Source organism: Heptranchias perlo, chromosome 20 (assembly GCF_035084215.1).
Source record: "Heptranchias perlo isolate sHepPer1 chromosome 20, sHepPer1.hap1, whole genome shotgun sequence".
Lineage (NCBI taxonomy): Eukaryota > Metazoa > Chordata > Chondrichthyes > Hexanchiformes > Hexanchidae > Heptranchias > Heptranchias perlo.
The window spans coordinates 11,101,259-11,117,518 of record NC_090344.1 but is presented as its reverse complement, the minus strand read 5'-3'; the positions used below and the strand labels follow the sequence as shown (position 1 = coordinate 11,117,518).

The 16,260-nt window shown below is 44.0% G+C and overlaps 2 non-coding genes across 2 annotated transcripts; both read left to right on the top strand.

The window, feature by feature from the left end:
- Positions 1-4,945: 4,945 nt before the first annotated feature.
- On the top strand, positions 4,946-5,019 carry trnat-ugu (transfer RNA threonine (anticodon UGU)). Its single transcript has one exon. It is a non-coding gene; the product is annotated as a tRNA-Thr (tRNA).
- Positions 5,020-8,579: 3,560 nt separating this feature from the next.
- trnas-gcu (transfer RNA serine (anticodon GCU)) lies at positions 8,580-8,661 on the top strand. The gene has a single exon. It is a non-coding gene; the product is annotated as a tRNA-Ser (tRNA).
- The last annotated feature ends 7,599 nt before the right edge of the window (positions 8,662-16,260 follow it).

Sequence of the window (16,260 nt, the reverse complement as noted above, 5' to 3'; positions counted from 1 at the left end):
AAAACTTCGACAAAATCAGCCCTTAACCTACCAAATTCCAGGGAAAACAACCCGAGTTTGTGTAATCTCTCGTTGGAATTTAACCCTTGGAGTCCAGGTATCATTGTAGTAAATCAACACTGCACTCCCTCCACCGTCAATATATCCTTCCTCAGGTGCGGTGCCCAGAACTGAACACAGTACTCCAGGTGTTGTCAAACCAGAGCTTTGATTAGCTGTAGCATAATGTCTATTCTCTAGTATTCTATTCCTCTAAATAAAAAAGGCCAGCATTACATTAACCTTTTTGATTATTTTCTGCACCTGTCCATGACCTTCTAATGATCTATGTAGCTGGACCCCTGAGTCCCTTTGGACCTCCACAGTTTCGAGCATTTCATCATTTAGAAAGTATTCTGAAATATCCTCCTCAGGTCCAAAGTGGATGACCTCACACTGGACTAAATTGAAATCCATTTGTCAGTTTTGCCCATTCATTTATTATATTAATGTCTCTGTAATATTGTTCTTCCATCTGCACTGCGTACAATGCTGCCCATCTTGGGGTTATCGGCTAACTTGGATATGTGGCGTTCTATCCTGTCATCTAATGTCAATGAGGCCGCCTGAAGGTAAATTCACATCGAGCTTCAATCTCCTCATCAGCTTGAGACATTTATTTACTTCACATGCGTTTCGCCTTGGAAAGTTCCGCACTCTCTCCTCTGGATCTTAAAAATGCTCTCGATATAATTCAATTCGACCAACAGCAACACTGAAAAGGTATCAGAAGCCAATTGGTGACTTTTCACAAAATGCCTTGTGGTTGTCAGGTTCGTCGTGGATTCGAACCCGGGGCCGTTCGTATCATTAATCAATATAATCCCCCAAGTGAGAATCAAACCCCGAGAAAAACAAACCACTGGCTGTGAGACAGCCAGGATAAATGTCCGCTGCCTCCCACAGCCGAGCAGCCAACTTTCAGACCGTTTCTGTCCATCCCATCTCGTTTTCTATTCTGGTGTACAGCAATATCAACTTGTGCACTTACTATTTTAAGTCACTAATACTAGTCTCCCTTTACCAAATGGTTTTGACTGTACGACCTGTATTATCAAGTAAGACGTTTCAGAATTAGTTGCTCTGAAACTACCATGCTTGGGAGGATACTGAGAGGTGTAGATCAACACAGGGACGTTTGAAGTGCATGTCCACAGATCGCTGAAGGTAGATGGACAGGTAGATAAGGTGGTTAAAAGGCATACCGGATACTTTCCTTAATTAGCCGAGGCATAGACTGCAATAGCAGTGAGATTATGCTAGAACTGTATATAACATTAGTTAGGCCACAACTTGAGTACTGCGTGCAGTTGTGGTTATCACATTACAGGAAAGATGTGATTGCACTGGAGACTCGTGACTCCCCGAAACCTTTCTAACATCGACAAGGCATAAGTCAGGAGTGTGATGGAATGCTCTCCACTTGCCTGGATGAGTGCAGCTCCAACAACACTCAGGAGGCTCGACACAACCCAGGAAAAAGCAGCCCACTTGATTGGCACATCATCCACCACCTTAAACATTCACTCCCTCCACCACCAGCGCACCGTGGCTGCAATGTGTACCATCCACAAGATGCACCTCCCAAACCCGCGACCTCTACCACCTGGAAGGACAAGGGCAGAAGGCACATAAGAACACCGCAACCTGCACGCCCCCTCCAAGTCACACACCATCGTTACTTGGAAATATATCGCCGTTCCTTCATCGTCACTGGGTCAAAATCCTGGAACTCCCTTCCTAACAGCACCGTGGGAGAACCTTCACCACACGGACTGCAGCGGTTCAAGAAGACGGATCACCTCCATCTTCTCAAGGGCAATTAGGATTGGGCAATAAGTGCTGGACTTTCCACCGACGCTGACATCCCATGAATGATTAAAAAAATGTTAGGATTTCCTTCAGTCTGAAACAGAATGTTGCTGGTTGATTAATGGCGATTAGAACGAGTATTCGTCTTTTTTACAGAGTTTAATGAGTTTTGCGAAATTAATACAATAAACTATTTTGTAAAACTTAATTCCCTGAACGGGAATCTGACCCGCCTCTCGCACTGAGAGCATTTGTAGACGGCAGCTATCATCTGAGTTATGCCAATATGCATTGACACAGTGAACTTTTCGTCGTGCAGTAATTATCACGCACGCCGAACACATTAAATAACTCCGGTTCGAAACCGAGCGGAAACATTTTGAAAACGTTATCCACCAACAATTAGTGAATATAAATGAAGCAAGAATTCACTCTGTAGTTAAATATGAAAAAAACACAACACCTCATCGAAGCTCTGTGCAGTTCTACACAAACTCAAGCATTACAGAGTTACCGACAGTGTCTCTCCCTCACTCCCGTTTCCTGCCCTAACGGTGCAGAAAGCCCCTCTCAAAGCTGCACATTGCGACTGTTTTCAGTTGTTTTGTGAGAGATCATTAAAGAATCCTGCAGCGCTGCCCCGGTTAATAACTGCAGTTCTAAACAGCACTGCATCCATCAGTTTTTCGATGTTCGATGTTCCCCAGCTCCCGGATTGAGTGAAGCCACGACAGCAACAACATTCAGGCCGCCTGTCCGGCCCTGCTCTCTCCAATCATACGTTGCTGGCGGAAAGAAGCGAATGCCGCCGAAGGAAGCGCATTTCTGTCCATCCCTGGGAAACAGGATACCACCGAAGCTTTGACAGCACATCGCAGGCCTCGTCTGTCCCGCAGTTGTTGCTCCGCTGCAAAGACAGAACTTGCCAGCTGTTTCAAAATTTACAGCCTGAACCAGACTTTGAACCTTCAGATCATTATCGGGTTTAAAAGTCCGATGTTCTCCCGATTGAGCTACCCGGACTCGCGATTAGAAAAGTTTCCGTTATGCAGATTCCTGCACTATGAATTATCCCTCGTTGACGTCGAACCATGATGAGGATCCCTTTTTGAAAATTCTCAGTGACGTGTTGAGGGGATTCCTTGTTTCTGTTGAACATGATGTGAGAAACATGGACAGTGAACTCGTGAGTTTACAATTCTGTTTGTTTGTGCCAAATGTCTTGTCAATCGTTAGCACCAATTAAAATAACACTTTATATAGTGGCTCAAAAGCTAAACTTGTCCCACACGGGAGTTGGAAATAACCTCTCGACCTTTCAGCGTATTAACATCTGTAAACTGAATAGTTTCACCCGTTACACAGTGACACCAGGCAGCAGATTTCCCTTCCAAATTTTCCTCACACGAAACTTCCAATCGACGAATATCCACTCAACGAAAAGAAGATTTGTGTGTTTGGTTCTTTAGATTTAAGGACCTCGTGTAGGCCGCTTTGCTTTATCAGCTGTCGCTAATCGCCCCCTCTTCCCTTATAAACAAGTGAACTCGCACCTGCTTTTGCAAGACGGTCGGCCAGAGGAACTCAAGTACCCACAAGTGCCTACATAGGAACACTAAGAAGTAGATGCGTTATGGAACATGCCAGTTGCACCTTGAACTCCGGTCAAAATGCTCGGATTGGAAGGTTTGTCTCTCCAAGGTGCGACTCGAATTCATAACCTGGGTATTTCTAGAGTCCTCTAATTACCGCAGGCTGACCGATTGCACCACAACCTTATACACTCAGAAACGCTACTCACTGTGATATCTAATTTGATGTTAGCGACAAACGTGGCGATACGGCTTCCTATACCTTCACCTACGTTATTTATACATATAGTCAAAAGCTAATGCCCCAGCACTGATCACATCCTGCCAATTTGAGTACATACCTTATTATTCTGGGTCTCTGTCTCCCACCTTCTAACCAACTCCGAACCCATTTCATTAGGTTGCCTTAAATTCTACGCACTCTCATTGTTGTTCACAGCTTCTTATGTGGTACCTTATCGAATGCATCTGGAAGTGAATATTATATAACACCCAAGGAAACTCCATTATCTACCACGTTAGATACACCTTCAAAAAGTTCAACTAGTTTTGTTAGACTTGACTTACCCTTTACAAATCCATGCTGGCTCTCGCTGATGACTTCATATTTATCCAAGTGTTCAGTCATTATTTCCCTAATAACGGTTACTGGTAACTCCCCCACAACAGACTTCAGACTAATGGGTCTTTAATTTCTAACTTTATCTCTCCTACCCATCCTAAATAATGGAGTGAGATTGACAATGTTTCAATCAAAGGAACAATTCCTGAATCAAGAGACTTTTGAACGATCATGACTAAAACATGTACCATTTCCTCGCCTATTCCTCTTCGTCCCCTGGGATGGTAACCATCAGGTCCTGGAGATTTGTCTATCTTTCGTCTCATTATTTTCTCCATTACCATTATTTTACTTATACGAATCCCCTTGATTTATTTTCAGTTTTCCTCGTGTCTCTGGTATGTTAGCCCCATCCATTTCTGTGAAGAACGATGAAAAGTAAATATTTAGCAACTCTGGCATTTCCTGATTTTCAATTACAATATCACCTCCATCTGTCTTTAAGGGGCCCACGTTACTCTTAGTCACCCTTCTTTCTCTTAATATACGTGTAAAAACCTTGATTGTTGTCAATATTTTCCCTCACAAGTTTATCTCCTTTTCCCTTTTTGGACCTCTTACGATTTTTTAGTTTCGGCACCATAATAAACAACACTTCGCTGTAAAGTTTGGGTCAATAGTTGTCCAATGTCAGAGCGAGAATTGTCTCAACCCCTAATTTATTTAATGTAACAAACACAAGCACACATAATCATCCGTGTATCAACGCACTGAGGGATACACAAAGTTAAACACAGAGAGAAATGCAGGCGAAATTGGGATGCACAGGTAAACGGACAAGCGAAATAGACAAAGATAAAACGGTCTGAACCCCAAACAGACAGTAACGTGTCGCTGATAGATATTAGTGAGAGGAGGTGGGCGAACAATGGTATCAAGTGGCGCTGTGGCTTAGTTGGTTAAAGCATCTGTCTTGTAAACAGGAGATCCTGGGTTCAACTCCCAGCAGTGCCTTCCGTAATTCATTCTTTTCACCTAATTTGTGGAATTAAACGACAAAATAAGAGTGTGGAATTTGTATTTGTTCAAGCTTCAGGAGGAAACGGATATCAGAATGACTGATCAAAAACGCCCTTTCATTGTACAGACAGACCTCTCATAGAATGTGTCTGTAACACGTTAATTTATTTGTTTTTGGGATCGTTGGAGTTGTGGTATAATTCACGATTTGAGGTTTAAACCCAGAAGTGGTCCTAATTTTGACCGAGACTTGTGATCTTGACCTGCGGTGCAAACTTTTGCAAACAGAAAATAGAAAGTACCCAAATCATTCCACCTGAATCCCCAGGCCCGGATGAAATATATCTCAGGTTGTTAATAGAAGCAAGAAAGGAAATAACGGATGCTCTGACCATCATTTTCTAATCCTCCCTGGTTACAGGTGTGATGCCGGAGGATTGGAGGACTGCTAAAGATGTACCGTTGTTTAAAAAGGGAGAAAGGGATAGATCGAGTAATTACTGGCCAGTCAGAATAACCTCGGTCAGGCTGAAGGTATTCCATTAAATCTACACTGTACTTCCTCCACAGCCAATACTGGGAGGAGGGGACTCTTGACTGACAAGCCTTAGCTACATCAGGAGAGGGAAACTGACCCTCGGTCTCTAATATTCCTGGGATGTGCTACTTTTGAACAAAAAGGTGAGTGTCTCTATACTTTTAAACTCGCTGTCTCACTGCACATGTATTGAAAGTGTATCGTAGGACGGTGTGTGAGTGTCTCTATACCTTTAAACTCGCTGTCTCACTGCACATGTATTGAAAGTGTATCGTAGGACGGTGTGTGAGTGTCTCTATACCTTGAAACTCGCTGTCTCACTGCACAGGTATTGAAAGTGTATTGTAGGACGGTGTGTGAGTGTCTTTATACCTTGAAACTCGCTGTCTCACTGCACAGGTATTGAAAGTGTATCGTAGGACGGTGTGTGAGTGTCTCTATACCTTTAAACTCGCTGTCTCACTGCACAGGTATTGAAAGTGTATTGTAGGACGGTGTGTGAGTGTCTCTATACCTTGAAACTCGCTGTCTCACTGCACAGGTATTGAAAGTGTATTGTAGGACGGTGTGTGAGTGTCTTTATATCTTTAAATTCTCTGTTTCACTGCACAGCATTGACAGTGTATTGTAGGATGTTGTGAATGGGACGAGGGTCAGTGGGGCGAAGTGCAGCCGATTGGGAGCAGCGCCCGTTTGCCGGGTGAGTATTGCACGGTTGTCTTTCTCTCTCCCGTCTTTCTTTCTTTCTTTCTTTCATCGCCTTCTATCCCATCCTTTCTTTCACTCTCTTTTCATTCCTCTTAATTCGTTCTTTTTCTTTCTGCCTCCAACACATTTGTCTGTATCCTGTCTTTGTTCTCTCATGTGTCTCTGCTGAAAGATCCAAAATTCAGACCCGCCGCTTCTTCCAGATTTTTTTCCTTCCACAATCATGGTCCATTTCATTGAGACTTTACTGCGGCCTTACCGACTCTAACACTCACTTTCACATTCTTATGTCTTTAAGTTTGCTCCACTTCGACCGCTGTTACTCGGGGGCACATGTCCCGTTCGCACCAATGTTCATTTGTGCCTTGAAACATTCCCACCTGCGAGACTGCTCCAGAGACAAGAACGAAGAAAGCAGGGCTGGCAATCGGAAGGACAGCGGCATACTTCTCCGTGAAATTTCCATGGGGTATCTTGTGACACGGGGGATGTTAACTGAAGAACTGGGTTTTGTTTCCATGGTCGTTGGCGCTTTTCCCCGAGCAGTTGATGGACGGGAGAGACGGGCGGCGCTGCATCGCTGCGAATGACGGCTGAAATGTGCACTTTTGGCAATCTGGGCGGTGCAGGAAGATCGGAAATGTTCCACTTGATTTTAACAGGTCTGTGGAAATGTCCGATTGAATAGGAATGAGGAGAAATGCAAAGCGCGGCAGTGGCGAAAAAGTGTCGATTACAGGAGGTTGGCCGTGAGCGAAAGGTCCTTTGAATGTCCGGCGTGGAGGGGATTTTGTTCAGAAACGACAGACTTTAAAGCGTGCGGGGAAAGTGAAGTGCGAGCTGCGTCCTTTGGTCAAATTGGGTGTTTTCAGGAAAACAGCCATTCTGAAATCATAAAAATGAAACCAGAAAATGCTGAAAACACTCAGCAGGTCAGGCAGCGCCTGTGGAGAAAGAGCCAGAGGTAAGGTTTCAGCTCTATGACATCTTTCAGCCGCAACGAATCGATTGCCATGTGGGACAGTGGCTTAGTTTTCGAAAATGTTAGATTTGATCTCTGAATTACAAGGTTTCGAATTCCACCGCTGTAAGAATTTGCTGGCGCTGTTCAGTTTGGTCTCTTCACCAAAAATCCTTCTTTTCTAAGAAGTGCCTTTCCGCATTGCTGGCTAACATCTGTTTGCTCAAATCAGCAAAGTCAAATTAGCACCTAAACTGTTTCTTGCACGGAGGTGTTGGGAGTGTCAGGTGTGATCTAGGTGAATTATCAATCAAAGGGCACATTGGCCCCCTGGTAAACCGAGTATCTCTTATGGTCAGCATAATATAAAAAATATGTACAATAATTACATATTCCTTCTTTCCCTCACACTAGGATTTATTATCAGGGAATGTACATGACCAGGTCGATTGACGTCACGCTCCGGTCGTTTAGCATCGTCTCCTACAAATAGAATAGAAGCATAGAAATGTTACAGCACGGAAAGAGGCCATTCGGCACATTGAGTCCGTGCCGGCTCTCTGCAAGAGCAATCCAGCAAGACCCACTCCCCCTCCCTTTCCCTGTAGCCCTGTATTTTTTCCTTTCAAATACTTATCCAGTTCCCTTTTGAAGGCCATGAATGAATCTGCCTGCAAGACCCCCTCGGGCGGTGCATTCCACATCATAACCACTCGCTGTGTAAAAAAAGTTTTTCCTTCAACTTTGGTTCTTTTGCCAAAGACCTGAGATCGATGTGCTCTGGTCCTTGACCCTTCCGCCAACGGGATCAGTTTCTCTCTATCTACACTCTTCATGATTTTGAATACTTCTATCAAATGTCCTCGCAACCGTCTCTGTTCGAAGGAGAACAACCTCAGCTTCTCCAGTCTATCCATGCAACTAAAGACCCTCATCCCTGGAATCTTTCCAGTAAATCTCTTCTGTGGGAGATTACCATTACCATGGCATTACCATCGCCGAATCCCCCCGAGTAACATCCTGAGGATCACCATTGACCAGAAACTTAACTGGGCCAGCCACATAAATACTGTGGCTGTCAGAGCAGGTCAGAGGCTGGATGTTCTGCGGTGAGTGACTCACCTCGTGACTCTCCAAAGCTGTTCTCCGATCTGCAAGGCGCAAGTCAGGAGTGTGATGTAATACTCATGTGATGGTCATCGACCTGAAACGTTAACTCTGTTTCTATATCTAAAGATTCTGCCTGACCTGCTGAGGATGTCCAGCATTCATTGTTTTTATTTCAAATTGGCAACATAACCAGTATTTTCATTTTGAATAAAAGGGATTTCGCAGGTTTCCTCATGTGACGAGGTGGCCGAGAGGTTAAGGCGATGGACTGCTAATCCATTGTGCTCTGCACGCGTGGGTTCGAATCCCACCCTCGTCGTTATTTTTTTAAGTCTTCTTTCCCTCATTCAGTCTGTCCAGCAGGTCTGGTGAAAGTCCCATCCTTCTCGAAACGGCGGGCAGAGGTTTTTGCGTTGTTTGCTGAATTCAGCAAAAGTTCCTTCCACGAACGTGTTGAAATGAGAATGGTCGCGAAGTATCAAAGAGAAAAGCGGAGTCATTGTAAAAGGAGCAAACCTTATGGTCAACGTAAGAAAAACTTATGTACCATAATGATGATTTATGTCCGGATCATTCCGTGCCTGTGTCTGTTTAAAAGGGATGTGCTGTAAGTCCCGGATCATTCCGTGTCTGTGTCAGTTTAAATGGGAATTGCTGTCAGTCTCGGATCATTCCGTGTCTGTGTCACCCGATTTTCTTGATACCTTTTTCCTTCTGAACTGAAATGACGATCCTCTCTGGAGAAGAAGGTTCACCGCCAGCTTCGGGCAACTGGTAGGAAAAATATCAAAAACTGATGAGACCAAGTTCATTCTGATGAGCTTCCATTCCAATCTCCGCACTCTATCCCCCATTCAGTCCCACCCCGCCTGGACATTATAATCTGCGATATTCATAAGGGAATAGAAAAGCCGAATTTCACGGTTAAAATTCTCCTCAACTCCCCTCTAGTTCTTTTGCCAATTATTTTAAATCTATGACCTCTGGTTACTGACCCACTTGCCAGAGGAAGCAATTCCTACCTACTTGATCTTTCAAAACCCCTCATTACTTTGAATACATCCATTAGATTCACTCCTTAACCTTCTCTGCTGTAAGTGGAATAATTCCAGCTTCTCCAATCTCTCCACATAACTGAAGTTCCTCAACCCTGGTATTATCCAGGTCAACCTGCTCTGAATCCTCTTCAATGCCTTTCCATTCTAAAGTGTGGTGCCCAGAACCGTACAATATATTCCAGCTGAGCCTAACCAATGATTTGTAATGGTTTAGTATGACTTCCTTGTTTCTATATTCAATGTCCTATTTACAAAGCGAAGTACCCCATTCGCTTGCTTAACCGCCTTATCAACTTGCCCTGTTTTGTGAATATGCACCCCAGGTCCCTCTGCTCTTGCAACCAGCCATAAATTGTTCTTCTTCCAAAAGTGCATCACTTCAAACTGATCTGCGTTAAATATGTCACGTGACTTCCCGTTTCACTAGTCTGTCTATGTCCTCCTGAAATCTGCGGCTATCTTCCTCAGTATTTGCTCCGTTGCCAAGTTTTGAATCATCCGCAAACTTCGAAATCGTACTCCCTATTCCCACATCCAAGTCATTTATAAAAACAAGAAAAGCAATAGTCCTAATACCGACCCCTGGGGGATCACACTGCATATTTCTCTCCAGTCAGAAAAACATCCGTTCACCACTACTCTCTGCCTCCTTCCCTTTAGCCAATTATGTGCCCAGGTTATCACCTGCCCTTTAATCCCACGTTTCCGAATAAGTCTGTTATGTGTTAATTTCTAAAATGTGTCCTGAGAATAGCTGTAGCCCCGTAATTTTAATCTTAAGCAATGAGAATACAGATATTAAGACCGAGTGATAGATCGGGTTCATTTCCATTACCGGGAGGTGACCGGACCCGAGGAGGGGAATTTCCATCTGGGTTTATATTTTCCGAAAGCGGAGACGAAAAACAGCAAAGCTCATCCCGTCGAAATAAAGCAACTGGACTGAAGATCCGACAGCCTTGTCCCATCCCGGGTTTCCAGACCTGGCCGTTCAAGGAAGCCTGATAAGTCCATCAGGGGAAATAGAGAGAAAGAAGAAACACAGACAGAGATAGAGAGATGCATGCAAAGAAAAATAGTATAAATCTCCAAATTCTGTGATTGAGCAGAATTTAAAGTACAGGTTAAAATAAATTCAGTCTCATGTCGTGAAATCTTTTAGGTGAACAATGGGCTGGATTATCCTTTATGCTCTGAGGGAGTAAACACCGCCTGGTAACTACAGCTCTTATTTATTTGAGCATTTCACAGTGGCGATGTGAGGTGGTTTCAAGCCCCCTTTGAATTACACGGCTATGTTTGACCCACTCCTTACGTAACCCACAGGAACTGCATGGCAGTGGAGCAGACTGCGTAGGGTTATCACGGGAACTCTGCCAGACTGCATGTTCTGGACATGTACCCAACGCTACACGTGCAGCCTGCAGTTGTGTGTGCATTAGTATTTCAGTGTTAGTATCTTCGCCTGCCGGTGGGAAATCAGGGATTTGGTTCCAGTCCAATTCAGCATCCTTTACCTTTTGTATTCTGTACCCGTGAGATCGCCTGAGTTGGGATAAATTAATTTGCCGGCTTCAGTCAGTACAACTTCTAGAAAACTTGTCTTCATTTCGTCTCAGTGTGTTGCGTGGACAATCCCTCTGCATTCTGTCCTCTGGCGCTCAAACATTCTCTGCTGGAGATAAGTCAAAACCGCTGAAAAGCTGTGAGAAGCCAATTGGTGATTTTTGACCAAAAATGGGGACACCACGGGGCTGATCCGGCACTTGAACCAGTGAAACTCCCTGAGCGAGAATCAGACCCAAAGACCAACTGGCAACAGAGCCGTGCAGCCACTGTAAAATTTCGCTGCCTTGAAGCCGATCCACCATCCTTTCAGAACGCTCTGTCCCTCCAATCTCGCTTTCTTGTACGATGTACGATGTAGAGCAACATCAGGTTGTACACGAATTATTTCACATCGACAATATTAGCCTCTCTTTATCAAATTCGTTTTGAATGTACGACTTGTATTTTCAAGTAACAATTTACAGAACGAATTGCTCCGAAACGACATTGTCATCTGTCTCGGCATCGTCACAGTTTACACTCTACCATAAGTATACTTCACTCAAATTGATGCTTCCATTCACTATGAGGGCGAAGAGACATAAATGTGGGTACATTAGCTCCGAATTTATCAGCTGAGTTCCACCTTTACTTGTCCAACCGCCTCAATCTTTTTATTCTTTCCCCTTCTCTGCTGGTTTTGCAGTTTAGATCAGAATTACATCGGGGACAACACAGAGAGACAAGAGTCAGAGACAGGGGGAGATAGAGAGATGCACGAAAAGAAAATAAAGAGTATAAATGTCAGGTCTTGTAAACTAGCAGAATTTAAGTTACAGATTGGGAGAGATTCCTTCTCGGGTCTTGAAATCTTTCAAGAGAAGTTTGGGCACCCAATCAAAAGCACCGGCCACGCTGAAATATCTGTCATGCTGAGCGAGAAATAAATGCGGTCAACTAACTCCAATTTTTCTATTTCAGCATTGAAGAGATCTTTAAACAGTGACGCTGCGAGCAGAATTCAAATCGAGGGAGAAAAACACCATTGGAATTTTGAGACCAACGCTTCAATCACTCGGCCATCCCAACAGCAAACGGCATGTTCGTTCAGAGATCATTTCAAATGGAAACAAGCAAGGCATCCTTTATGAGCATTGGTGGTTCAGGGGTAGAATTCTCGCCTGCCACGTCGGAGACTCGGGTTCGATTCCCGGCCAATGCAGTAAGTTTTTGCATTCTGGACCATGCGGAACTTGGGAACAGGAGTGGGCCATTTGGGCACCTCGAGCCTGTTCCACAATTCAATGAGATCATGGCTGATCTGTGACGTAACTCCATATATGGGCATTAGCCGCATATCTCTTAATACCTTTGGTGAACAAAATAATTTCAATCTCAGCTTTAAAATCAACAATTGAGCTCGCATCAACTGCCGCTTGCGAAAAAGATTTTCCAACTTCCACCTCCTTTTGCTGATAGAAGTATTTCCTAACTTCAATCCTGAAAGTCCTGACTCTAATGTTTCGGCCGTGTCCCCCCCATCCTGGACTCCCCAACCAGCGGAAATGGTTTCTCTCCATCAACCCCATCAGTTCTCATTAATATCTTGAAAACTTCGATCAAATCAGCCCTTAATCTACTAAATTTCGGGGAATATAGCCCCAGTTTGTATAATCTCTCCTCGTAATTTAACCCTTGGAGTCCAGGTATCATTGTAGTAAATCTACGCTGCACTCCATTCACGGCCAATGTATCCTTCCTAAGATGCGGTGCTAGAACTGAACACAGTACTCCAGGTGTGGTCTAACAAGAGGTTTGTATAGCTGTAGCATAATGTCTATCCCCTTGTCGTCTAGTCCTCTAGATATAAAGGCCAGCATTCCATTAGCCTTTTCGATTATTTTCTGTACCAGTCCATGATATTTAATGATCTATGTACATGGACACTATGTCCTTTTGGAACTCCACAGTTTCGAGTTTTTCTCCATTTAGAACGTATTCTGATCTATCCTTTTTAGGTCCAAAGTGGATGACCTCACACTTGCGTCAATTCAAATCCATTTGCCACAGTTTTGCCCATTCATTTATTATATTACTGTCTCTCTGTAATTTTATGCCTCAATCTACTCTGCTTCCAATGCTGCCCATCTTGTTGTCATCAGCAAACTTGGATATGTGGCTCTCTTTCCCGTCATCCAATATCAGTGAGAACGTCTGAATTGAGATAAATTCACAGTCAGCTTCAATCTCCTCATCATCTTGAAACATTTTATTTACTTCCCGTGTGTTGCGCCTTGGAAACTTCCGAACTCTGTCCTCTGGAGCTCAAACATCCTCTGGATGTAATTCAATTCTACCAACAGCAACACTGGAAAGATATCAGAAGCCAATTGGAGACTTTTCACTAAAAGCAGCGAGACAGCAGGGCTCGTCCGCGATTTGAACCCAGGATCTCTCGCATATCAATCAATAAAACCCCCGAAGCGAGAATCATATCCCGAGGCCAACGCACCGCTCTCACTGTGCAGCCAGTGTAAACATTCACTGCCTCCGACAACTGCTCGGCCATCCTGTCAGACCTCTTCTGTCCATCCAATCTCGTTTTCTATTCCGGTGTGCAGCAATATCAAGTTGTACACTAACTATTTCCAGTCACCAATATTAGTCTCCCTTTACCAAATTGGTTTTGACTTACGACTTGTATTATCAAGTGAGACGTTCCAGAATTAGTTGCTCTGAAACAACATTGCTTGAGAGGATACTGAGAGGTGGAGACGAACAGCGGGACCTTGGAGTGCATGTCCACAGATCACTGAAGGTAGCAGGACAGGTAGATAAGGTGGTTAAGAAGACATTCGGGATACTTTCCTTTATTAGCCTAGGCATAAGATATAATAGCAGGGAGGTTATGTTACAACTACATAAAACACTAGTAAGGCCACATCCAGAGTACTGCGTACAGTTCTGGTCACCACATTACAGGAAAGATGTGATTGCTCCAGAGAGGGTACAGAGGAGATTTACGACGACGTTGCCAGGAGTTGAGAATTTTAGCTATGATGAAAGATTGGATAGGCTGGGGTTGTTTTCTTTGGAACCAAGGACATTTAGACTCTTATTGTCCAAGTATCATGCGGCCTCCTTGTTCTTGCAACCAAAATGCTCCACTTAACCCTCATCTGCATTTAGATTCATTTGCTAATTATACACCCATTTTGCAAGTTTATTAATGTTTTCTTGTAATTGGTCGCAAGCTTCATCAATATTATCTATACCCCACCCACCCATAGCCCCCCGCCCCGCTAATCTGGTGTCATCCGTAAATTTTGAAATTGTACTTCCGATTCCCGAGTCCAAATTATTTACGTAAATTATGAACAATGTCCCAGAACCGACCCTTGTGGAACACCTCATTCCACCTTATACAGTCTGAGTAGCGACCCTTAACCCCTGCTATCTGTTATAGAGCAGTGATCAAGAGCAACTTCTTTACGTAGAGAGTTGTGAGACTGTGAAATTCACTTCCACGGTTAGTGTTTGGGGCACAAAGTACTGTAATGACAAGTGGTCCTCATGTTTTTATCCAAGACAGGCCTCAGCCCAGTCATTTACTCCAAATGTTGATGCAATGGTTCAAGCTAAGAGGTGCCAGGTATCTGGAGCAGCAGTAGCAGTAAATTAAATCTAAGTGCAAGTAAGCACCAATATAGTTCATCTTCATCCAGTTCTAGTTTACAACTTTTGTTGAATGTGGCCCAGGCCAAGTGCCAGGATATCGGATCAGGCCCACCATAGAAAATGAGTTTCGCACCCCTGAGATAGACAATGTGAACCGGATTACCCTCATCCACTAATCCGGTAACTTCTTCAAAAAACTCAAGCAAGTTTGTGAGACACGACCTTCTTTCCCGGAAGCCGTGTTGAGTATCTCGAATGGCTCCTTCTTTTTCCCCGTGATCATAAACAGCATCTCTTAGGATCCCTTCAAGCATCTTCCCTCGGATCGAGGTCACACTGATGGGCCTGTCATTCCCCGGCTCTGATTTGTCCCCGTTAATGAAAATGGGAACTACGTGAGCTACCTTCCAATCTCAGGGGACAATCCCTGACTCTATTGAGCTATTGATGATACAGGCAAGGGGCTCACAGAGCACCCGTCCCATCTCTTTAAACACCCGGGGGTGAATATCATCTGAACCTGGAGCACAAACCATTTTGAGATTTCATATTTTATCCAAGATCACATCCGTTTCTATTTTAAAATTTATGATGCGATTGTCGACAGCACATCCCACAGCTGGAATCTGAGCATCATCCACAGGAGTGTAGGCTGATGAGAAATAGTCATTTAACAGCTCTGCCATAGCCTGGGAATCAGCCCTGAACTGCCTTTCAGTGGCCCTAAACCATCTTTCATGGTCTTCTGACTCCTGCCGCAGCTGGAAAAGCTTTTACTATTATTACAATTGTGCACCAAATTCTTTTCAAAGATCTCTTAGCTTCTCTAATGGCTGCTTTTGTCTCCCTTGATTGTGGGTGATATTTGTCCCAATTCTCCTGTAAACTGAATTCATCCTGATCAAACCTGGGTTAAATGTAAGACAGTTCGGGGAGTCAGGAATCATTCACCACAAGACCTCCACAGACAGGTAAAACCCCAAACGGTTCCTTAATAAGGATTCCTCTGGTTCCTCGGCATATATTTGTTAAGATACCGAAATCGAGCTTTCTCACAGTCCACTCCTGTAGGCCCCACTCCTTGAGCCTACAACCTTCAGCAGGGTCAGTGGTGGAGGTCCGCAGCGGGAGTGATCCCAGAGTAACTGTCGGGATCGCCCCCACCCTGTGGATGGTCCGGGTCGTGTATCTTTCGTTATCCTGGTGTCTAACACAAAGACATCAATAAAACAGGGAATTCTGGAAACACACTGCAGGTCCTTCTTTGCCGACAGATCAAATGCCTGTTGTATAATTGTACCAGCAGTTAACAGGCTCCTATGAATTAACTCTTCTGCTATTTTATTGCACGCTTTAACCCACTGATTTTAAATGGGTTTATTTTCGCCTGCCTTAATTGGTGGACTCAGGACTGTCACACAAACAATTTAAATCTTCATAGAATAAATACCAGATTTTTTTAGACTGGAGACTTAAACCTGCCGTTTCACTTCCAGTCAGGAATCGATCACAGTTTTACACCAATCTCTGATTTGACAGCACTTTTCCAGCATTCACCATTGTCCTTCTTGACTCCATTGGAAAGGACCCTTCTGTTCCGTGCCTAGGAGATCGGAACCATGAAAGAGAGCGGC